We start from the raw sequence: 26374 nt of genomic DNA, 5'->3' as shown, positions 1-26374 counted from the left end.
ACAGCAGGCTTGTTTGGTCAGCGTGTGGGTCTTCTACAGAAAGGATTCAGGAAAGAACTTCCACTCAGACTATTATGAAATAAACTAAGGGAGAGAAATGTACCTGTTCAGTGTCCTTGTATCTTTCACTTTTCACTGGTCAAGATATATTTCCTAAATACCTGGGTTGCATCCCCAGCCCATTCGTGGCTAAGAAATTGGGACCTATGTCATGCTTTGAAGTTTTTTATCCAAGATCAAGAGAAGAGTGTTGGCCCAGTATGAGTAGTGCACCAAAAAGATGAAGAAATTGAAAAGCTCAGAGTGTTTGAGGAAGCATAAAATATGTCTCTCCAACTCATTTAACATAAATTCAATACGCAAATTCCCACACTGACCACATTTAAAATTGAATGCCAGTTTATTTTAATGACTATGAATTCTCAGAATTTTCACATTGAAGTATGTCATGTATGAAGTGACAAATGTCCAGTACTCTTCACAATCACAAATACTTGTAACAAAAAAATAGAAGGAAATGAACAGAAGAAAACCTCCACATGACTTAAAAATTCTTATTACTCAGGCAAGTTGAAATAATCAACTACTGAGGGAAAATGTGAAAGGCACAGCTACACTTAAGTAAATACTTTAACATCACAGGGGTGAGGCTACCATTTTAATTTCTTTCTTCTCAAAGGCTTCACTGTTCTAGGTTTTTGCCATGAGACCCTACATTCTCTATTACAATAAGGATATCAGTGGAAATTATGCTACATTTTATATGATAAATCATTGTAACTTTGCTGGAATGATTTTATCCAGGATGGAGACATCTTTATAGAATCAAACTGTCTGTTATTTAATGTCATATAATGTAAAATAGATGCATTTATATGATACTGTTAAAAAGAAATAACAGTCCAAAATGGAGTCACTTGTGCTAAGCCCACTTCACCAAAATGAGGCTCATGCCTAATCTAATTGTTGTTTCAGCTCCTTCCAGTAATGTAACTTTCTAATCAGTCCATCTAAATTACCTGGTCAGCACTAATGAGGCAATCTGCCTAACAGATCCCCTCCATCCTGCAAAGGGAGAGGATTTGCCTGAAACAACACTCTTCCTATCATGCCCCTTTACTATCTATAAAAGGCTTCTATTCTGTACAGCTCTTTGAAGTTCCTTTCTGTTTACTAGATAGGATGCTGCCCGATTCATAAATCATTGAACAAAGCCAACTGGATCTTTATTCAGTTGAATTTTGCCTTTTTAACAGATTTACTGACTGTGGTGGAATTCAAAGTAAACTTCTGATGGCACCTGGGGACAAGAAACACAGGCAGTACCCTGCAATCCTTTAAGTTTACTGTCTTTTTTACCATTTCTCAGGGTGATGGGTAAATCCCTCTTTGTTCTAAGCTCTATTCTTTATATTGAGTTCCTGATCTAATTGGCTTTTTATCCTGCAATTCCCTAGAAATCCCAGACCCTGATTCTGACCCTAGGCCCTTGTGGAAACCTTTAGTGGCATCTCACAGTTCCTTATTTATGTGGAGCCCCCAGTCCATAGTCCCTATTTGTTGAAGTCTGGTGGTTCAGCCCTATCCTTGGGCCCTCAGTTCTATACTGGGAATGGGGGGAGGTGTGCTAAGATCTTCAGTTGGCTAGTTCACAGTGACATCTAAATCCTATCCTTGGTTATGCTCCCAGATTTTCACTGGGAAATGCTGATGTATCTGCAGCTGCTCATTTGTATGTACTCAGCCCACAGTCTCGATTCACTGGGGTCTGCTAGTTCAGCCCTTTTCCCATTTCCTACTTCATTGGTTGGGCTTCCCTGGTGGTTCACTGGGAAAGAATCCAACTGCCAAGCAAGAGACACAGGTTTGATCCCTGGGTCAGGAAGATCCCCTGGAGAAGGAAATGGCAACCCACTCTAGTACTATTTCCTGGGAAATCCAGGACAGAGTGCCTTGAGGGCTAAAGTCCAGGGGTTCACAAAGAATACGTCATGACTTAGCAACTAAACAACAACAATGATAACAACTTCAGGGGTTACTGCTTCTACGCCAATGTGTACATGAGGTAAAACCTACCGAGAATGGGGACCTCAAAGCCAAAAAGCCACAAAAATTGATTGGTAAATTAAGTATTCACAAGCTGTCAGAGTATTCCCTACCTAATCCAAAGCATCTTATGTTAGGATAAGTAGGTCACGGAACAGGTTAAGATTAACACTATGTCACCTTCCAACCTCAAAGTAACTTTCTATGCAATAGGCTAGATTGTAAAATACCACACAGTTTCCAAGCCCACTGCACATTCATTTAAGCATTAGGTTGGCTCTGAACCACTAGACCATTCAGATATGACCTAAATCAAATCCCTTGTGATTATACAGTGGAAGTGAGAAATAGATTTAAGGGACTAGATCTGATAGATAGAGTGCCTGATGAACTCTGGACGGAGGTTCGTGACATTGTACAGGAGACAGGGACCAAGACCATCCCCATGGAAAAGAAATGCAAAAAAGCAAAATGGCTGTCTGAGGAGGCCTTACAAATAGCTGTGAAAAGAAGAGAAGTGAAAAGCAAAGGAGAAAAGGAAAGATATAAGCATCTGAATGCAGAGTTCCAAAGAATAGCAAGGAGAGATAAGAAAGCCTTCCTCAGCGATCAATGCAAAGAAATAGAAGAAAACAACAGAATAGGAAAAACAAGAGATCTCTACAAGAAAATTAGAGATTTCAAGGGAACATTTCATGCAAAGATGGGCTCAATAAAGGATAGAAATGGTATGGACCTAACAGAACCAGAAGATATTAAGAAGAGGTGGCAAGAATACACAGAAGAACTGTACAAAAAAGATCTTCACAACCAAGATAATCACAGTGGTGTGATCACTCACCTTGAATGTGAAGTCAAGTGGGCCTTAGAAAGCATCACTACAAATAAAGCTAGTGGTGGTGATGGAATTCCAGTTGAGCTATTTCAAATCCTGAAAGATGATGCTGTGAAAGTGCTGCACTCAATATGCCAGCAAATTTGGAAAACTCAGCAGTGGCCACAGGACTGGAAAAGGTCAGTCTTCATTCCAATCCCAAAGAAAGGCAATGCAAAAGAATGCTCAAACTACCACACAATTGCACTCATCTCACATGCTAGTAAAGTAATGCTCAAAATTCTCCAAGCCAGGCTTCAGCAATACGTGAACCATGAACTTCCAGATGTTCAAGCTGGTTTTAGAAAAGGCAGTGGAACAAGAGATCAAATTGCCAACATCTGCTGGATCATGGAGAAAGCAAGAGAGTTCCAGAAAATCATCTATTTCTGCTTCATTGACTATGCCAAAGCCTTTGACTGTGTGGATCACAATATACTGTGGAAAATTCTGAAAGAGAAGGGAATCCCAGGCCACCTGACCTGCCTCTTGAGAAATCTGTTTGCAGGTCAGGAAGCAACAGTTAGAACTGTACATGGAACAACAGACTGGTTCCAAATAGGAAAAGGAGTATGTCAAGGCTGTATGTTGTCACCCTGCTTATTTAACTTACATGCAGAGTACATCATGAGGAACGCTGGGCTGGAAGAAGCACAAGCTGGAATCAAGATTGCCGGGAGAAATATCAATAACCTCAGATATGCAGATGATACCACCCTTATGGCAGAAAGGGAAGAGGAACTAAAAATCTTCTTGATGAAAGTGAAAGAGGAGAGTGAAAAGGTTGGCTTGAAGCTCAACATTCAGAAAACAAAGATCATGGCATCTGGTCCCATCACTTCATGGGAAATAGATGGGGAAACAGTGGAAACAGTGTCAAACTTTATTTTTTTGGGCTCCAAAATCACTGCAGATGCTGATTGCAGCCATGAAATTAAAAGACGCTTACTCCTTGGAAGGAAAGTTATGACCAACCTAGATGGTATCTTCAAAAGCAGAGATTCATGTCAATGTATGGCAAAACCAACCAATATAATATTGTAAAATAATTAGCCTCCAATAAAATAAATAAATAAAAAGCAGAGACATTACTTTGCCAACCAAGGTCCGTCTAGTCAAGGCTATGGTTTTTCCATTGGTCATGTATGGATGTGAGAGTTGGACTGTGAAGAAAGCTGATCGCCACAGAATTGATGCTTTTGAACTGTGGTGCTGGAGAAGACTCTTGAGAGTCCCTTGGACTGCAAGGAAATCCAACCAGTCCATTCTAGAGGAGATCAATCCTGGGTGTTCATTGGAAGGACTGATGCTAAAGCTGAAACTGAAATACTTTGGCCACCTCATGCGACGAGTTGACTCACTGGAAAAGACTCTGATGCCTGGAGGGATTGGGGGCGGGAGGAGAAGGGGACGACAGAGAATGAGATGGCTGGATGGCATCACCGACTCAATGGACATGAGTTTGAGTGAACTCCGGGAGTTGGTGATGGACAGGGAGGCCTGGCGTGTTGTGATTCACGGGGTTGCAAAGAGTCGGACACGACTGAGCGACTGAACTGAACTGAAACTGAGAGGCTCAAAGTTTTAGCTAAAACAAACAAAGATGATCAGATCTTTAAAATCCATAGATTACTGTGCTCTGCTCAGTTGTGTCTGACTCTTTATGACCCTGTGGACTTCAGCCTGCCAGTTTTCTCTGTCGATGGGACTTTTCAGTGAAGAATACTGGAGTGCGTTGCCATTTCCTCCTCCAGAGGATCTCCCTGACCCAGGGATCAAACCTGTGTCTCTGCACTGCAGGTGGATTATATACCTCTGAACCATTGGGAAAGCCCTCCATTGAGTTGAGCGGATTGCTTTCCTGCACACCTCTTTATGTTTAAGAACCAAGGTTCTGGAAGCTGTAGATATCTACAAAAATGGCAAAATCTTACTAAAGACATCCTTGAAATGCAGTGGGCATTACGGGTAATGTTCCACTTAAGACAAGATATTTGATTTAAAAATGTACTTGAAAGAATTTCTGAATTAAACAGTAGGGGATATCTATGTTGGTTGGTATGCAGAACCTTCCAAAATGCTTTAAGATTCCAAAATAGTTTTATCAAAAGGTTGACAGAAAGAGGCTAATAAAAATTTAAAGACACCAAAGGTATCTAAAACAACACCTAGGCCTTCCTCATGATACTCTCTTAAGGGTTCATCATTATGACACTGGCCAAGGAATCAATGTCTCAGTTGTAATTAACGTGGGCATTGGAAAAGAGATTGTCTTCCAAGGCCCTGTGCAGAGTCTTCAACAACAACTCAAATGGTCCAGGTCTAATTTTAAAGTAGGGCCCCCATATGAACCCCTCCCAGAGTTGATGAGACTTGAGGGGATGGTAAAGTGCTGTGTTATTGCCTTAAACTGCTAAGAAAAAACAAAGCTGAAACTAATGAAAAATCTTACCAATTCCTGGTAGATACTGGATCTACACTCTGTTCCAATCTCACTGGGAACTTGCAGATGAGATCCTGAGAAAACTAGCAAAAGCTGGCTAAGGGTGAGAATTCTTACTGGAGTCAGCTCTCCTGGATCTTGGTCTGTGGTATCTGATAAAGAGAGAAAACATACCTTTTTCATCTTCTTTGCTTAGGATGCCTCCTAAGTTCAAGGAGTTATTCAGTACCGCAGAAATATTTACCATTTGTCCTGGTTGAAAACTGAAAAGATATTTTAAAATATTTTAAAGTAACTTTTATGGTCAGAAATTGGCCAGGAGTTGGAAGCTGATATTTACAGAATAACAAGAAATTCTTTAGACTTTCTCCCTGAGTTAAAACTAGATGGAAAGAAAAAAAAAAAAAACAAACAACTAAGGCCCTTGTAAAAGGATTTATAGGTGAATCAACCTGTGATGCCATTTAGGCTTCAACCCAATCCTCTGAGGCACTGAGAACAACTGTACTTACTTTACCAGTCTCTGCAAAACTAGAAATGCAGCTCTAGAGGTAGTTCGAGGTTTGCCTGTTTATTTTTCCCAATCCCCAAGCCTCCTCTATTTATTAACAGGCTTATAACTTGTACTTTTTCACTGTGCCTTTGAGAAATGAATTTAAAGTGCAAACTTCAGGGAGGTAATTTTTATCTGAAGAAAAACAAAAGGCGGAAGGTCATTTGAAGCTTAGCTTTAGCCATTTCACCAGGTGGCCTTAACTTACCCCAGAATCAACCAGAATTACAACTTAGATACAAATTCTTTTATAACTAGTAAAATGGAAGCTATAAGTTTTCTGTTTCCATCTATGTGTATGTGCATCTGTGTGTGTGTGTAGATACATGGTTTTTTTCTGCCTCTGATATTGCCAAAATTAATTTGTAAAAGATCTTTCCTTAATTGGCTTAAAAAAGTAAATGCTTGTATAAATTAAATTCTCTGAAATATTATAGAAACTAAGCCAATGTCATAGGATCCTGGAAAATATTTAGTAATGTGAAGTAAAATTCATATTTTATAGCAAGATAAGGAAGATTTAGACATAAAAAATTTTCTCTGCCTTTTGGCCTCCTCTCTTCTTCCTCCTGTGCATTGTGTATCTGTATTGACCAAACCCCTTCTATTGGCAGAAATACCTGCTCCACCATAAACAGCAACGTTCTCCTAGCATCAACAAGACAACTCCTTAAAAGATAACATTCCTTCTTGATCTTGTAAGGGGTCACAATGATGCCTAGATCTAACTGTGTAAACTGTCAATAATATATCATTTAGTATACATCCCACTGTTTCAAAAAACTGTGACTTGACTTCTAACAAGTTGACTAGTTTTCAGAGCTTTCTGGGAAGCTCATCTTGGGTTATAATCTTTGGATTTGGCTTGTATAAAATTATTTCCTTCTTAGATTGACTGATAAATTTTTCTTTGATGATATAAAAGCCAGTTTAAAGTTGTTGTTTTAATTAAAACAGGTGTGTCTTTAGAGTTATAAGCATTAAATATATGATTTTATTTTATCTGAGCTTACTAATCAAATAAGTTCCTGCTATCTCTTATGAAAACTGCCAGCAGGAAAAATCACTTAGAATGATGACTGATGTTATCTACTGCCTAATGAAAATTTTGTGGTAATCTAAACATAATTGTTAAGAATAAGTAAACTAAATAGATTTAAGTAAAATAAAAAATTTTTGGTGAACTATTTAAGTAGTGTCTGCCAAACTTTGTGGTGACCTGAAACCTTAAAACTTTGCTAAGATAAATTAAATGATGGATAGTCAATAACTGTATAGATCATTTCTAAATAAGAGGGAACACTGACCAGTGTTTATTCATTTCGGGCTTCCTTTTACAGAGAAACTAAAATATACTTGGATCTATTATTAAATATGTTTTGTGTCAAACTAAAAAACTTACTATGATAAAGTATACTTTTCTGGAAATTATAAAATATATTCATAAATTTGTCAAGCCACAGAATGACAGTGTAGACACTTCACAACTCTTCACTTCTTTATTTTCACTAAAGATTTTGTTCTGAAGTGAAACTGGTCATTTCAGAATGGGAAATAGAATAAATAACAAATCAAACAGAAAGTTGAGAGGAGAGAGACAGAATATTACCTTGTATAATCAAGTTGTCTAAAATCAATTGAATTTACTATGCATCCTAAGTCACTTCAATCGTGTCAAACTCTATGTGACTCTATGGACTGTAACCCACCAGGTTCCTCTGTCCATGATATTCTCCAGGCAAGTAAACAGGAGTGGGTTGCCATGTCCTCCTCCAGGGAATCTTCCTGACCCAGGGATGGAATCCGCATCTCTTATGTTTCCTGCATTGGCAGATGAGTTCTTTATCACTAGTGCCACCTGAACTACCAACTGAGCTATCAGGGAAGTCTGAATTTACTATAAGGGATATAAAATAAAGATTTAACATCTATAGAGCACTTATGCAAAAATAAAACTTAATATTGTTCAGTTCAGTTCAGTTCAGTCGCTCAGTCGTGTCCGACTCTCCGCGACCCCATGAATCACAGCACGCCAGGCCTCCCTGTCCATCACCAACTCCCGGAGTTCACTCAAACTCATGTCCACAGAGTCGGTGATGCCATCCAGCCATCTCATTCTCGGTCGTCCCCTTCTCCTCCCGCCCCCAACCTTTCCCAGCATCAGAGTCTTTTCCAGTGAGTCAACTCGTCGCATGAGGTGGCCAAAGTATTGCAGTTTCAGCTTTAGCATCAGTCCTTCCAATGAACACCCAGGATTGATCTCCCTTAGAATGGACTGGTTGGATCTCCTTGCAGTACAAGGGACTCTCAAGAGTCTTCTCCAACACCACAGTTCAAAAGCATCAATTCTTCGGCGATCAGCTTTCTTCACAGTCCAACTCTCACATCCATACATGACCACGGGTTGACAAGAACAAGTTTTTTCAGATCATCAGTCTATTCGTATAAGAAATTTACAACTACTTAACTTTCAGTATTTGCCTGTGAAGTCTTTAATTGTTATCATACTTAAGTAGATAACTAAGTATTGTTCCAGTGACCTATGATCATATCTAATCGAGTGTTTTAAAACCTTTTGATGTTCTGACAAAGCTCCCCAAATCTAATTCTAAGTGAAGTCTTTTTGACCCTAACTAAATCTGGAATTTTCCAGACGACCTTTGGAACATCTCAAAAGATTTGTTCTCTGCCTTTATAAAAGGAGAGATATTAAACTAGGCTTATTTGATATGTTAAATTACATGTCAGGTAGAAAGTAATATATTTTATCTTTTTATTTTGTATTTGTATAATTCTATAAGTTTTCCAGAAATTATATGAAACTCCTAGAGTCTGGTTTGTCCAGGTATACCGCTATTAATCATAAATCCGTGTATTATATTAAATGGTTATGTGTTACAAAATAAAATTCCCTTGTCAGTTTCCACTTTTAATGAACTCTCACCAGATCTCTAACGATGAACAGTTTTTAAGTCTTCTTATAGACAGTTTGCTTTGACATATGTGCTCCTGCAAAAGTATTTTATCTTCAAAGAGATTCAAGGAAATGTCTTTTGGAAAGTATAGGTTTTCTGACAACTTTAAAATCATAAAACTGAACTGGGTAAGCAATTTCAGAACTAATGGAAAAACTGGATTAACACAGAACAAGTATTAATTATATGGGACTGGATGAACTGAGGAAGATGATCATAATTTTTATGATGTTTTGTCCGAAACACTAATGTTCCTTAATGTTTTATTTTTCCAGATTTAAAGAAACATTTTCTCTTAAGCTATCTGTAACATACATCAATTTCATAAAGCATACCTTTGTAAACACAGATGAAACATTTATTTTTTTCTCCCTGACTGCTCTCTCCAGAATTCAGAAACTCTTAAATTTTATTTTTATGGCAATATAAGCTCAACATTCAGAAAACAAAGATCATGGCATTTGGTCCCATCACTTCATGGGAAATAGATGGAAAAACAGTGGAAACAGTGTCAGACTTTGTTTTTTTGGGCTCCAAAATCACTACAGATGCTGATTGCAGCCATGAAATTAAAAGACGCTTACTCCTTGGAAGGAAAGTTATGACCAAAAGTTATGACCAAACTTGATAATATATTAAAATGCAGAGACATTACTTTGCCAACAAAGGTCCGTCTAGTCAAGGCAATGGTTTTTCCCGTGGTCATGTATGGATGTGAGAGTTGGACTGTGAAGAAAGCTGATCGCCGAAGAATTGATGCTTTTGAACTGTGATGTTGGAGAAGACTCTTGAGAGTCCCTTGTACCGCAAGGAGATCCAACCAGTCCATTCTAAAGGAGATCAATCCTGGGTGTTCATTGGAAGGACTGATGCTAAAGCTGAAACTGCAATACTTTGGCCACCTCATGCGACGAGTTGACTCACTGGAAAAGACTCTGATGCTGGAAGGAATGCGGGCGGGAGGAGAAGGGGACAACCAAGAATGAGATGGCTGGATGGCATCACCGACTCTGTGGACATGAGTTTGAGTGAACTCTGGGAGTTGGTGATGGACAGGGAGGCCTGGCGTGCTGTGATTCATGGGGTCGCGGAGAGTCACACACGACTGAGCGACTGAACTGAACTGATAGTTATTTGCATAAGTTTGATGAGAATCTGTTATGCTGGTAGTAGGACACAATTGGAAATACTGGCTAGATAAGCAAGACTTTAACTAAACTCATGTTTGAGAGACATGCATACAGACTAAAAAGTGACTAGACAGTTTTAAGGAACTAAAGTTGACTTTATGGAGCCAATAAAGCCCCTTGGAAAAAAATGACCTGGTATCTTGCTTACAAGGTTCTGCCAAAGCAGTTTTAAAAAGGATTTATATGGTCAATTACTATTCTTGCTGCACATACATAAATAATCAAGCCATGTCTAATGTAAACAAATTAGTTTTACTGTGATTATCCTTAGAAAAAAAAGGAGTGGGAATATTTGTAAAGAGAAAATTTATGTTTGTATTTTTGTCTGTTTCAGATTTTGATCCAGCTAAGTGTCTTTGAGGTTTTGTTACATACATGTAAACTTGACTAAATCCTGATTCTTTCCAATTTCCTTAAATTTCTGGTTACAACTCTCTAAATTAACATTTTCAATTTTCTTTTACTCTTTTGATTTGGAATCACTGAGAACTCACAGAGTCGGACATGACTGAGCAAGTGAACTGAACTGCAAACAAAGACACCCCTGATCTCCTTAGAAGAGACTGTATCACAGTCCTCCTCACTGACTAGACAATGGGCAAATTTCAGAGAACTGAACCTTGGATACACATCTCACAGCTGAAAGAGTCTCCAACTGACATCTGATCCTGAGACCTCTGAATCAAATTGATGAGGAGAAGTAGCTGACAAAGATATAGACTACTTCCTCCTAAGATACCATATCAAGACTTCATACTTAAAATAGGAAATGTTTTTTTTTTTCTTTACTATGGCATTGGCCTGGAAATATGCCACCGTCTATATCTCCCAGGCCATTATTAATGTGGATAAACTTTCAAACTAATGGATCTGTCTATAATGCTGATATCCATTAACAGTGCAACATTAGTGGGAATGGTTTGTGCCCAACAGGATTTATCTTTATCTGGAGTGTTCTCACTCTCTGAGAGCCTATGAATGCCTAAATGGTTGGTGCATAACTGGATAATGCCTCTCAGATAACTGGACTGGCTCCTGATTGCTCATAAACAAACTAAGATACCTTCTTAGTAGATTCCTCTGAATTTATATCCATGAGTTAAAAAGGACTTACCAGGATGGTTTCATGATTCATAATTTGCTTCTTTTGACAGGATCCTACTTCTGGTTAGGAATAAGTGCAAATAAAGATATCATCAATACTCTCTCCTTCATTCTTGAAGATATTGCAAAACCTGCTGCTAAAACAATAGCCTTTCAGCAGAATTCTTCAGACCCTCTGGCTAAAGTTGTTCTTGATAACAGAATAGCTTTTGATTATCTTCTATATTATATCTTCTTCTATATATTATCTATCTGAGCAAAGAGATGGCTGTACTGTGGTCACTGCTACCTGCTGTACCTGGATTAACACTTCCAAGGAAGTTGAAACTCAGTTGCATAAGATCACTGAACAAGCCACTTTACTTAAGAAGTGACTCATTCAACCGGATCTCTTTTTTTTTTTTACTTATATAATTTTGACTGGTTTGGGTCTTGGGGACCATGGCTCTGCAGTGAACTCGAGACTGGAACTCTTCTACTTATAAAAATCATAGTAATCTCCTTGGAGTGTTGTGTTCTCTCAAAAGCTTTAAATTCATGTTCACAGACGCTACCCACCAAGTGAATTATCTCCCTAAGACTGGAATGTTAAAGAAGGAACAAAGAAAATGACCAACTAAGACAATTGTGAACTTGATGTCATGACTTGTGAAAATTACAGGGATTCAGTAAAAACTCTTATGACCTGTGAATGTCTCAAAGAGGATCAGAAAAGCTGTAAGAACCACAGAACCATAGCTGAGAGTGGCATTCATGCCTTACATTTTGATCACAGATGTCAGTTAAGCTGAGAGTCTGATCAAGAGGGACGGTTGTTAGCAAGAAGTAACAGGCCCAAAATGGAGTCACTTGTGCTAGGCCCACATCACCCAACCAAGACTTACTACATAATTTAAATATAGCTTCAGCCCCTCTTAGGAATATAACCTGATTCATGTATTGTTGAATAAAGCCAATTTGATCTTTAAATTGATTCAATTGAATTTTATTTTTTAACAATATTTAGGATTTTCTCTCTTCAAGATACCATACTGAGATCAGCTATTTTAAATATTTCTTGAATAAATTTAAAATAAGATAGGAGTATGCTTTATAGAGACCTTGATTTTGATAGCAATTAAATATAAATTAACTTTTTCACTTTCACAGTATTATTAGGAGGCTGCCTGCAATTTAAATTTCATCAAGGGTTTATTTGAATATTTAAACATCAAAGCATTAATAATCACTTATAAAAAATCTTTACTTGTGTTTTTTTCTTTTATACTTTGAGCAGAAAGAATATTTCTCTTTTGAAGAAAATGCTTTAAGAGAAAGTATGAATGCCCATTTCATGTAGAAAATAAAACCAATAAAGAAATTCATAGCTACCATGAAAGTAAAGGTTTATTTGGAGAAAAAGCAAAGGTGGGTGGGAGAAATTCAATGTATACCATGTCTTTCCAACCCCTTTCCTTTAATTTGATAGAATGACAACTAACAGAGAGACTTGTCTTCTGTTAAGAAAAATAACTTTTAGCCCAAATTTGAGATACCCACAGAGCTTTTGCCAGCCTTTAGTGCTTCTTTAAAAGTCATTTAGAAATATTTGTCCAACTGGAGTTGCAAATGAATAAAACATTTAAAATATGGTACCTTTTTCTTAAAAGAAATATCATGATAATGACTAGCTGATAATTGAGAGAAAGTTCCTATTATATTTTTAAAAGAAATATCTATGGCACTGTGTATAGCTGACTCAAAGCATTACCCAATTGTTTGCCTACTTCTTTCTCTGCCAACAACTCTGCAAATTTTTACCTACTTCAATTCATTTTCCCTTCTCTCTGTGTCTCTACCCACAAGTTTTCCCCATGTGTTTCTTTATTGTATCTCTCTCACCTTTTGGACCAATGGAATTGCTACTTTCCAATTACTCTGATGACTTTTGTGATAAAACTATACAACAAATATTAGCCATTTTTCCTCTAATATGTTACATTAAATTAAAGAGATGAGAACTTCCATTAATGAATGAAGTAGCACATTTAAGAAAAATGGAAATGTATGATATATACTCCATTTCCTAAATGCTATTTTGTCCAAGAAACATTTGTGAACCAAATTTTTTGTCTTCTTACAAAGCAAAAATGTGAAGCTCAAGGTCACCGGAGCTTTCTTCAATTTTTTAAAAAATAGTCAATTTTGACATCTATTTTATTGATCCTAATCATCATTGAGCATTTACTAGGGGACAAAAAAACGTCTTATGTGTGAAAGGGAGTAGAAATTTGTCACCATCTAACATGCTTCTTCTGCATAAGTATTATTTTCAGCTGATTATTTTTAAGAACATCAAACAGAAAAGCTCTTGAAAATTAAGTACAAATTACAGTTTTGTGAGAGACATTTGCATTTATAAGGGAAAGACTATACAGGAAGTATACATGCTATTAAACTTTTGTTTGCTTTTCTCCTATTAATCAGTCTTTTAAACTGACAGGGATGTCTCAGATAAGAATCTAGGAGAAAAGAGGGAAATTTTTTTTCCCTCACAAGCGTTTATACATGTAAACACAGTTAATCTTCATAACAACCTTTCAACGCAAGTACTATTATAACCCTTATTTTACAGATAAGGATAATAAAGGAATTATTATTATAATAAAGGTGAAGTAAAATGCCTAGATTTCTACAGCTGATAAGTGGTGGAGAAGGATTCAAACCCAGACTGCCTGGCTCAGAAACCTCACTGGTTGACTGCTACACTATATTGTCTTTACCCCGTGTCAGAATTCATACAGAAAAATTTACATTAAAATAAATGCTCCAAATATAGCTGCTAACCAGCTGTGCAGACCCTATAGAAAATGTATACTCTTATGTTGTTTACAGACATGAATAAAACTATTTATTAAGATTGATGTTTAAATAAACATTTTTGTCACTTTATATTTCCATATGAATATGAAATAGGCTCATCCTCACTCATGTTCAAAAATAAATTTTCCTCCCTATAAGTCTCGGAATGAAAAAAGAAATGATGATTTGTGTCTGGATGAGCTACACATTACCAGGTGTTTTTAATAGTTAGGTTTCACATTAAGAAAACATTTGCCATGGAAACATCTGGAAAACAGACCACACAAACAGCATTTTACACAAGGGAATCTACTTAAATCAGTTGCTCTTTTTAAAAATTGGCCACCCTGTTTATGCCAACTGTATACATTTAAAAGCATATGAGCTATAAAAATGCCTCATACTTAAGAAATCAGCTTTTCATTATTCTCAAATATTTTATCTGCTAACTGGTGACACGCCATAGCCAAGGCCTTTCCTTTTCCTGTTATCAGTTCTGCCATGAAACAAAGCATGGTTAGGAGAGCTCTTCTCATTTGCTATGAAAAAAATATTATCAAAGAGAACCTGAAAATGGTAAGGAACAGACCCAAGAAAGAAAAGGTCTACGTGGGCACACCTTGGTGCAGGAGTCCCCAACCTCTGGAATCTAATGCTTGATGATCTGAGGAGGAGCTAATGGAATAACAATAGAAATAGAGTATATTAGTCACACAGTTGTGTCTGACTCTTTGTGACCTCGTGGATTGTAGCCTGCCAGGCTCCTCTGTCCATGGAATTCTCCAGGCAAGAATACTAGAATGGGTTGTCATTCCCTTCTCCAAGGGATCTTCCCCACCCAAGGACTGAACCCCAGTCTCCTGAATTGCAGGCAGATTCTTTACCATCTGAGCCACCAGGGAAGCCCAATAGAAATAAAGGGCATAATAAATGTAACTGGCTTGAAACCATCCCCCTCTTCCACCTCCCCACCCCTGGTCCATGGAAAATTGTCTTCCATGGAACCAGTCCCTGGTGCCAAAATGGTTGGGGACAGATGCCTTGGTATATAACTGAATAACAACTTATAGATAATAAGAAAGTTTGGTCTAAAACAATGGTTCTTAACTGACAGTTAGTGTCAGAAATATTAGTTTGGCCAAAAAGTTAATTTGGACTTTTCCATAAGATGTTATAGGAAAACCCAAACGAATTTTTTGGCCAATCCTATAGTTATAGAGAAACCACAGCTCCCACTGATTCATAAATTTGGGAAGGACCCAATAAATATATATTCAAAAAGTTTCTCAAGTGAGTTTGGTGTATTCCTAGAGAAAAAAAATTCTATAAATCAATGTTTCCAAAATTGCTTTATTAATGAGTGGTCTGGGTCACATATTAAAGATACAGGTTGCTAGGACCTTCATCTGCAGAATATGAATCAAATGAGTTTGGCAGTGGGGGTGGGGAGTTTATTTTCTCATTATGCAAGAACACTGTGTTTCACACTGCACTAAATCAATATTTTATTACACAGTGTCCTATAAGATATATTTCCAGAAAATAATTGGATTGTCAGTCATTGCATACAAGTGGCCCCTTGTGGAGATTTTTAAACAATGACTAGGATAATAAAGATTCTTAATAACATTTTTGCTGGTAGCAAAGAAATCCCTCAAACAGATCCCTTGTTTGGCCCATATACTAAGGAACACATTTTCTCAACTGACAATCTCTTAATATTTCTTGAATTAACATTCCCAAACCCATACTTTGGGAAATGTGTGTGTGTGTATAAATCACCTACCTAAAACCATAATCAATACATTTAGTCCAATCATACAAATTAGAAAAAGGCATTCTATTTGGGTGGGCAAATCAAATAAAAGTTATAAGATCAACAAAAATGTACTTTTCCCCCTAAAATTTTAGTCCCACATTGTCTCCAGGCTGTATATACAACCTACACAGCTGTCCATAGTGACCCTGCTCACCACAGCAGAGTAAACCTTGCTATCGTTGTTCAGGAGCTCAGCTGTGTCTGACTCTCTGCGACCCCATGAACCAGATTTCCCCGTCCTTTACCATCTCCCGTCCTCCCCTAGTGACTCAGAAGGTAAAGCGTCTGCCTGAAATGCAGGAGATCCAGGTTGGATCCCTGGATCAGGAAGATCCCCTGGAGAAGGAAATGGCAGCCCACTCCAGTATTCTTGCCTGGAAAATCCCAGGGACCACGGAGCCTGGTAGGCTACAGTCTGTGGGGTCACAAAGAGTCAGATAAGACTGAGTGATTTCACGATTTCACTTTCACCATCTCCCAGAGCTTGCTCAAACTCATGTCCACTGAGTCAGTGATGTCATCCAGCCATCTCGCCCTCTGTTGTCTCCTTCTCCTCCTGCCTTCAATCTTCCCCAGCATCAGGGTCTCTTCTAATGAGTTGGCTCTTCACATCCGGTGACCAAAGTATTGGAGTTTCAGCTTCAGTCTCAGCCCTTCCAATGAATATTCAGGACTGATCTCCTTTAGGATTGACTGGTTTGATCTCCTTGCAGTCCCAGGGACTCTCGAGAGTCTTCTCCAACACCATAGTTCAAAAGTACAAACTTCCTTTTAACCAAAATGAGACTGCTCCTGAAGGAACATTTGCTCTCAGTTCCAACTTTGAAGAGATTTGAGGTAATAATACTGATGTACAGTCAAAAGCCATCATGGATACAAGGAGCACCCAAGTTGAAACGATAGGTATACTAGGTGTGATTTCATTATGGGACAAGTCAGAGAAAAGCTGAATATGGGTAGAGCAGGTGTGAGCATATTGTGAGGACATGCAGAAGTCCAGTTGCCAGTTTGTGTTTAACAGGTGTGCAGAGATTACTAGACACCACAAAATGTTTTTTCATTTTCTCTTTTTATATGATAGAACCCTTGATATTTATCTGGGTGAATGAACTTCTGGAATAAATTACACAATTTATGGACTCCCTTCCTTGGATTTGTGGCTATAGCACTAAGGGTTCACCAATGACATACAAAAGAAAAGTGAAAGTGAAGGTTGCTCTCCCGTGTCCAGCTCTTTGCGACCCTGTGGACTATATAGTCCATGGAATTCTCCTGGCCAGAATACTGGAGTGGGTAACTGTTCCCTTTTACAGGGGATCTTTGCAACCTAGGGATCAAACCCATATCTCCCATATCTCTTGCAGGCAGATTCTTTACCAGCTGAGCCACCAGGGAAGCATATAAAAGACAACTGTATGTGAAAGTTATAGACAGTGTTCTTAAAAGGAGAAAGTGCATCCTTATCCTTCTTTTTTCCTTCTAACTTCTCAGTAAAATCAAGAATGCTTTGACTAAGTGTGGCCACCATGGATGATTGCAATGAACTTAGGAATGGAGTCTAGGCAAAACAGATTGAAAAAGAGCTTGGATGCCTGAAAGCATAAATGGACATATCACCTGTCTTTTGACTACCTACCCCCAGACTATTTTATGAGAAAAAAATTAACTTTTATCTCACTTAAGCCACTATAATTTGGGTTTCTCTGTCACTTGCAACCAGATTTAATCTTCAAAAAATTCAGTATGTGTGGTTGATACATGAATTCCCAAGCCAAGTTATTATAATTTTTAAAGATTATTTTTACTGCTTCCTGCTTTCCATTAGTAGCACTAATTAAAACTTGATTTTGCTCCTATAATTCTGCCTAAATTTAAAAGGATTTTTATGTGGTTTTCTATGCACTAACAGCTATGTTTCAGGAAAAGACAAAGTGTCGATCTTAGCAGCCATTTAAGATTCATTAAGAGTCTTAAACTCAGAAAAAAGCATATCTGCAATAAGAACATAAATTCATCTTTGAAACTATTTCCTGACTGAAAGGAAAAATTAAAATATTCCTAAAGTAAGATTTTTTTTTACAACTTCTTAATTTATCTTTGCTGTTCAGTCACTAAGTCCTGTCTGTCTTTGCAACCCCATGGCCTGCAGCATGCCATACTACTCTCTCCTCCACTATCTCCTGCAGCTGGCTCAAATTCATGTCCATCGAGTCAGTGATGCTATCTAACCATCTCATCCTCTGCTGCTGCTTTTTTCTTCAGCCACTGCTTAGTCTTCCAAATTTGCTGGCATATTGAGTGCAGCATTTTAACAGCATCATCTTTAAAGATTTTAAATAGGTCAGCTGGAATTCCGTCACATCCAGAGCTTTGTTCACAGTAAGGTTTCCTAAGACCCACTTGACTTCATACTCCAGGGTGTCCAGTTCTAGATGAGTAACCATATCATCATTGTTATCTGGGTCATTAACACCTTTTTTGCATAGTTCTGTCTATTCTTGCCACCTCTTTTAATTGTTTCTTTTAGGTCGTTATCATTTCTGTCCTTTATTGTGCCCATCTTTGCATGAAATGTTCCCTTGATATCTCCAATTTTTTTGAAGAGAACTCTAGTCTTTCCCATTCTATTGCTTTCCTCTGTTTCTTTGCATTGTTCATTTAAGAAGGCCTCCTTTTCTTTCCTTGCTGTTCTCTGTAACTCTGCATTCAGTTGGGTATATCTTTCCCTTTCTCCCTTGCTCTTTGCTTCCCTTCTTTTCTCAGCTCTTTGTAAGGCCTTCTCAGACAACCACTTTGCCTTCTTGCATTTCTTTTTCTTTGGGATGACTTTGGTCAGTGCCTCCTGTACAATGTTCTGAACCTCTGTCCATAGTTTTTCAGGCACTCTGTCTACCAGATCTAATCCCTTGGATATAGTCATACCTTCACTGTATAATAATAAGGGATGTAATTGAGGCCATATCTGAATAGCCTAGTGGTTTTCCCTACTTTCTTCAATTTAAGCCTGAATTTTGCAATAAGGAGCTCATGACCTGAGTCACAGTCATCTCCAGGTCTTATTTTTACTGATTATATAGAGCTTCTACATTCTTGATCACAAAGAACATAATCAGTCTGATTTTTGTATTGACCATCTGGTTATGTCCACTTGTAGTCATCTCTCGTGTTGTTGGAAAAGGGTATTTGCTATGACCAGCAGATTGTCTTGACAAAGTGCTGCTAGCTTTTGCCCTGCTTCATTTTGTACCCCAAGGTCAAACTTGCCTGTTACTCCAGGTATCTCTGATCTGCATTTGTATTTCAGTCCCCTATAATGAAAAGGATACCTCTTTTGGTGTTAGTTCTAGAAGGTCTTGTAGGTCTTCATAGAACTGGTCAGCTTCAGCTTCTTTGTCATCAGTGGTTGGGTCACAGATGTGGATTACTGTGATGTTGAATAGTTTATCTTGGAAATGAATTGAGATTATTCTGTCATTTTTGAGACTGTACTCAAGTACTGCATTCCAGACTCTTTTGTGGACTATGAGGGCTACTCCATTTCTTCTAAGGGATTCTTGCCCACAGTAATAGATAAATTTATTTAATTTGCCTATTTTGTCCATTTTAGTTCACTGATTCCTAGGCTGTTGACATTCAGTCTTGCCATCCTGTTTGACCATGTGCAATTTACCTTGATTCATGGACCTAACACTGCATGTTACTATGCAGTGTTGTTTTTATAGCATCAGACATTACTTTCACTACCAGACACATCCACAACTGAGTGTCATTTCCGCTTTGGCCCTGCCGCTTCATTCTTTCTGGAGCAATACTAATTGCTCTCCGCTCTTCCCCAGAAGCATACTGAACACCTTCTGACCTGAGGGACTCATCTTCCGATGTCATATCTTTTTGTCTTTTCATACTGCCCATAGCGTACTGGAGTGGGTGGCCATTTCCTCCTGCAGTGGACCACGTTTCGTCAGGACTCTTCACTATGGCCTGTCCATCTTGGTTGGCCCTGCATGGCATGGCTCATAGCTTCACTGAGTTATGCAAGCCCCTTCACCATCACAAGGCTGTGATCCATGAAGAGGTCTTAATTCATACGTCAAAAATTGCTCTTATTCCTTACTATATTTTGATTTTTATATAGAAAATATAGAAAGAAATAGAAACAATCACCACATTTAACAACCACATAGCTTCAAGGAAAATTCTACACTTCAGTATTTATGAGCTACTCATGTGACACTCCACACTTTTCTTAGGAATACTTTCTCCTTCACAGTTCTGTGTCATGTTTTTCTGTGACCCCATTTCCCTAAAGGCAGTTAATTAAATTGGATACATTTCCTAAGCTTTTTTGAAGTTGAGATCAGAAAATGTCAGTCATTTTCCTCCTGTTCACTAAAGCTGTGAACTGTAAAACTCAGAGACTGCCGAGACCACGTTTCTTTCCATTTGAAGAAGGTTAAGTTTGCAATGAGCTAAAATAATGCCAAGTAGACTAAGAATAGGAGAGTCGGGAAAAAAGAGGCAAAGTTCTACAGCATTCAGTTCCTGGTTCTGACTCTTCCTGAGGCCTAGATGTACCACTGCCCTTCCTATGGTCTGACCATTTAAAGCCCCTGTGGAATCAATGGATTCATCTACATGCCCTTGTTCTGAACCTTGCTTGATTAGGCTTGACTCATTCCAAATAGGCTGCATCATGATCTAGTAACAAACAACTCCCAATTGTAATGACTAATAAAAAAAAAATTATTTCTCTTTTATATGACCCTCAGCGATTGGCAGGGAAACCTCTGCTTATCATAGCCATTTGGGAGCTCTAGTAAAGATTATAGCCAGTTGTCATGCCAGAGCTAAGGAAGAGAGCTTTAGAGGGTTTTGCAGTAGCAATTAAATGCCTTCAACTCAAGCCAGAAAGCGAACCACATCATTTCCATTCCCAATTCTTTCTCAAGAATTGGTAATAAGACCCCAGCCAACATCAAGAAGCCAGAAAGCATAGCCTATTCACATGCACTGAGATGGGGGAGAATGGGAAATAACACATTAGCAACCAGAGTCATGATTAAATATAGAAGAAAAGTTTTCTTTAGCCTAGACAAACCAAAAAAAAAAAGGTTAAGGTGTTTGAAATCTTTGCGGTGGTCATGAGTGTTTGAGAGTTTAGTTATAATTCCAAATTTCTTTTCTGTGCAGCTAGAAGTTTGGATTTCTTACAGGTATTCATAATCACTTAGAATCATAGAAAAGTGAGGCAGGGTTCTTGCAGGTGCTAAAATAGCAACATATTTATAAGATACAGACCTGGGCTTGATCCCTGGGTTGGGAAGATCCCCTGGAGAAGGGAAAGGGTACCCACTCCAGTATTCTGGCCTGGAGAATTCCATGGAATGTATAGTTCATTGTGTCGCAAAGAATTGGACATGGCTTAGCAACTTTCACTTTCACTAGTAAGATACAGTAAAAATATTCCTCAGGGTGGAGATTCGGAAGAAACCTCTGTCTGGGTACTGAAGATATTTTTCCTGTCCAGGTTTAACTGAAGAATTGAAGGTGATGTCTAGTCTTGAGATAGCAGTAAATGACTTGTGTGATGGCTTTCTGATGAACAAGAACAAGGCCCTTATTCTGCTTGGTCATCCTTTAGCTTTAGGCCTTAACTGTATTACAGGCAGGGATATATGAGTTGATTTTTCCTAAGAGGCTATATGAGCTGAGTTTCCTTTTTTTTTTAACTCTTTCATGGAAGATCCTTCCACCAGACCTCACTTATATTTAATTGGCCAAAATTATGCCACAAGGGAACCTGAAAGACAGAAAATATTAGCTTTACAGATCCTGACAATCTAAAGCACCTTATATTCCACAAATGTCTGTATGTAAATATTAGAAATTCACATATTCATTGGGAACAAGGTGGTGGGGAAGGACATTTTGTGTGAAAAAACAGTAAGTTCCGTAGATACAACCAAGGACACTTAGATTGTTTCCATATTTTGGTGACTATAAGTAACACTGCTATGAACATAGGGTGCCTATATCTTTTCAAATTGCTGTTTTTTTTTTTTTCAGATATATATTCAGGAGTGAAATTGCTGGCTCATATGGTAGATCTATTTTTAGATTTTTGAGAAACCTCTGTACTGTGTTCCACAGTAGATACACCAATTTGCATTCTCACCAACTGAGTAGGAGGATTCCCTTTTATTCATAATCCTGCCAACATTTGTTACTGTACAGTTTAGCTCTGGTATAAAAAGGCAGGAATAAAACAGATTTGTAGTATCGACTTTTTAGATACTGCAACACTGTATTATATATATTTGGCAATTTATGAATTTTACTAAATTGTTCCATTTTGGGGGACACAGGGGTACTAAAAACAAGTAAAATTTGAGATGGAAACTAAAATACAAGGAACCATTTCTTGGCTTAGTAAACTGTACAATTTTGGAGACAACTCAATTGACAAAATTTTATTGGCTTCTAAACAATATTGAAGAGATATTAGTGAAATGCCATTAGTGATTAAATTACCTGTGGTTCAGCTCACTTCAGTTCACTCAGTTGTGTACGACTCTTGGTAACTTCAAGGACTACAGCACGCCAGGCTTCCCTGTCCTTCACCAACTCCCGGAGCTTGCTCAAATACATGTCCATCAAAACAGTGATGCCATCCAAACAACTCATCCTCTGTCATCACTTCTCCTGCTGCTTTAAATCTTTCCCAGCGTCAGGGTCTTTTCCTATGAGTCAGTTTTTCCAATGAGGTGGACAAAGTATTGGAGTTTCAGATTCAGCATCAGTCCTTCCAATGAATATTCAAGACTGATTTCCTTTAGGATTGACTGGTTGGATCTCCGTGCAGTCCAAGGGACTCTCAAGAGTCTTCTCCAACACCACAGTTCAAAAGCATCAGTCTTTGGAGCTCAACTTTCTTTATAGTCCAACTCTCACATCTGTACATGGCTACTGGAAAAACCATAGCTTTGACTAGATGGGCCATATTTGGCAAAGTAATGTCTCTGCTTTATAATATGCCATCTAGGTTGGTTATACCTTTTCTTCCAAGGAGCAAGTGTCTTTTAATTTCAGCTGCAGTCACCACCTGCAGTGATTTTGGGGCCAATAAAAACAGTCTCTCACTGTTTCCATTGTTCCCCATCTATTTGCCAGGAAGTGATGGGACCAGATGCCATGATCTTTGTTTTCTGAGTGCTGAGTTTTAAGCCAGCTTTTTCACTCTCCTCTTTCACTTTCATCAAGAGGCTCTTTAGTTCTTCTTTGCTTTTTGCCGTAAGTGTGGTGTCATCTGCATTTCTGAGGTTATTGATATTTCTCCCAGCAATCTTGATTCCAGCTTGTGATTCATCCAGCTGACATTTCTCATGATGTACTCTGCATAAAAGTTAAATAGGCAGGGTGACAATACACAGCCTTAATGTACTCCCTTTCCTATTTGGAACCAGCCTGTTGTTCCATGTCCAGTTCTAACTGTTGCTTCCTGACCTGCATACAGATTTCTCAGGAGGCAGGTCTGGTGGACTGGTATTCCCATCTCTTTCAGAATTTTCCCCAGTTTGTTGTGATCCACACAGTCAAAGGCTTTGACATAGTCAATAAAGCAGAAGCAGATGTTTTTCTGGAACTCTCTTGCTTTCTCAATGATCCAACAGAGGTTGGCAATTTGATCTCTGGTTCCTCTGCCTTTTCTAAATCTAGCTGGATGATGTGGAAGCTCATGGTTCATGTACTGTTGAGGCCTGGCCGGGAGAATTTTGAGCATCACTTTGCTAGATTGTGAGATAAGTGGAATTGTGCAGTAGTTTCAACATTCTTTTGTATTCCCTTTCTTTGGAACTAGAATGAAAACTGACTTTTCCAGTCCTGTGGCCGCTGCTGAGTTTTCCAAATTTGCTGGCATATTGAGTACAGCACTTTCACATCATCTTTTAGGATTTGAAATAGCTCAACTGGAATTCCATCACCTCCACTAGCTTTGTTTGCAATAATGCTTCCAAAGGCCCACTTGACTTTGTATTTTGCGATGTCTGGCTCTAAGTGAGTGATCATACCATCATGGTTATCTGGGTCATTAAGATCTTTTTTGTACAGTTCTTCTGTGTATTCTTGCCACCCCTTCTTAATATCCACTGCTTCTGTTAGGTCCATACCATTTCTGTCCTTTATTGAGCCCATCTTTGTATGAAATGTTCCCTTGGTATCTCTAATTTTCTGGAAGAGATCTCTAGTCTTTCTCATTCTATTGTTTTCCTCTATTTCTTTGCACTGATCACTGAGGATGGCTTTCTTATCTCTCCTTGCTAGTCTTTGGAACTCTGCATTCAAATGCGTATATCTTTGTCTTATGCTTATCTTCTTTTCATAGCTATTTGTAAGGTCTCCTCAGACAACCATTTTGCCTTTTTGCATTTCTTTTTCTTGGGGATGATCTTGATCACTGCCTCCTGTACAATGTCACGAACCTCCATCCATAGTTCTTCAGGCAATCTATCAGACCTAATACCTTGAATCTATTTCTCACTTCCACTGTATAACTGCATAAGGGATTTGATTTAAATCCCACCTGAATGGTCTAGTGGTTTTCCCTACTTTCTTCAATTTAAGTCTGAATTTGGCAATAAGGAGTTCATGATCTGAGCCACAATCAGCTCCCGGTCTTGTTTTTGCTGACTGTATAGAGCTTCTCCATCTTTGGCTGCAAAGGATATAATCAATCTGATTTCGGTGTTGACTGTCTGGTAAGTCCATGTGTAGAGTCTTCTCTTGTGTTGTTGGAAGAGGGTGTTTGCTATGACCAGTGCATTCTCTTGACAAAACTCTATTAGCCTTTGCCCTGCTTCATTCCAAAGGCCAAATTTGCCTGTTACCCCAGGTGTTTCTTGACTTCCTACTTTTGCATTGCAGTCCCCTATAACGAAAAGGACATCTTTTTTGGGTGTTAGTTCTATAAGGTCTTGTAGGTCTTCATAGAACCTTTCAACTTTAGTTTCTTCAGCGTTACTTTTTGGGGCATAGGTTTGGATTACTATGATATTGAATGGTTTGCCTTGGAACTGAACAGAGATCATTCTGTCGCTTTTGAGATTGCATCCAAGTACTGCATTTCAGACTCTTTTGTTGACCATAATGGCTACTCCATTTCTTCTAAGGGATTCCTGCCCACAGTAGTAGATATAATGGTCATCTGAGTTAAATTCACCCATTCCAGTCCACTTTAGTTCACTGATTCCTTGAAGGTTAATGTTCACTCTTGCCATCTATTTGACCACTTCCAATTTGCCTTGATTCATGGACCTAACAACCCAGGTTGCTATGCACTATTGCTCTTTATAGCATCGGACCTTGCCTCTACCACCAGTCACATCCACAACTGGATGTTGTTTTTGCTTTGGCTCCATCCCTTCATTCTCTCTGGAGTTATTTCTCCACTGATCTCCTGTAGCATATTGAGCACCTACCGATCTGGGGAGTTCCTCTTTCAGTATCCTATCATTTTGCCTTTTCATACTGTTCATGGGGTTCTCAAGGCAGGAATACTTAAGTGGTTTGCCATTCCCTTCTCCAGTTGACCCCATTCTGTCAGACCTCTCCACCATGACCCGCCCGTCTTGGGTGGCCCCACACAGCATACCTTAGTTTCATTGAGTTAGACAAGGCTGTGGTCCGTGTGATCAGATTGACTAGTTTTCTGTGATTATGATTTCAGTGTGTCTGCCCTCTGATGCCCTCTTGCAACACCTACCATCTTACTTGGGTTTCTCTTACCTTGGACATGGGGTATCTCTTCATGGCTGCTCCAGCAAAGTGAAGCCCTCCTCAGTGATCAATGCATAGAAATAGAGGAAAGCAAAGAAAAATAAAGACTAGAGATCTCTTCAAGAAAATTAGAGATACCAAGAGAACACTTCATGCAAAGATGGGCTCAATAAAGGACAGAAAAGGTATGGACCTAACAGAAGCAGAAGACATTAAGAAAACGTGGCAAGATTACACAGAAGAACTGTCCAAAAAAGATCTTCACGACCAAGATAATCATGATGGTGCAATCACTCGCCTAGAGCTAGACATCCTGGAATGTGAAGTCAAGTGGGCCTTAGAAAGCAAAACAAAGCTACGAACAAAGCTAGTGGAGGTGATGGAATTCCAGTTGAGTTTTTTAAATCCTGAAAGATGATGCTGTGAAAGTGCTGCACTCAATCTGCCAGCAAATTTGGAAAACTCAGCAATGGCCACAGGACTGGAAAAGGTCAGTCTTCATTCCAATCCCAAAGAAAGGCAATGCCAAAGATTGCTCAAACTACCACATAATTGCACTCATCTCACACGCTAGTAAAGTCATACTCAAAATTCTCCAAGCCAGGCTTCAGCAATATGTGAACTGTGCACGTCCAGATGTTCAAGCTGCTTTTAGAAAAGGCAGAGGTACCAGAGATCAAATTGCCAACATCTGCTGGATCATGGAAAAAGCAAGAGAGTTCCAGAAAATCAACTATTTCTGCTTTATTGACTGT

This window comes from Moschus berezovskii, chromosome 6 (assembly GCF_049115385.1).
Source record: "Moschus berezovskii isolate FMDL1 chromosome 6, NW_MosBer_1.0, whole genome shotgun sequence".
NCBI classification, from domain to species: Eukaryota; Metazoa; Chordata; class Mammalia; order Artiodactyla; family Moschidae; genus Moschus; species Moschus berezovskii.
Note: the sequence above shows the minus strand (reverse complement) of the source record.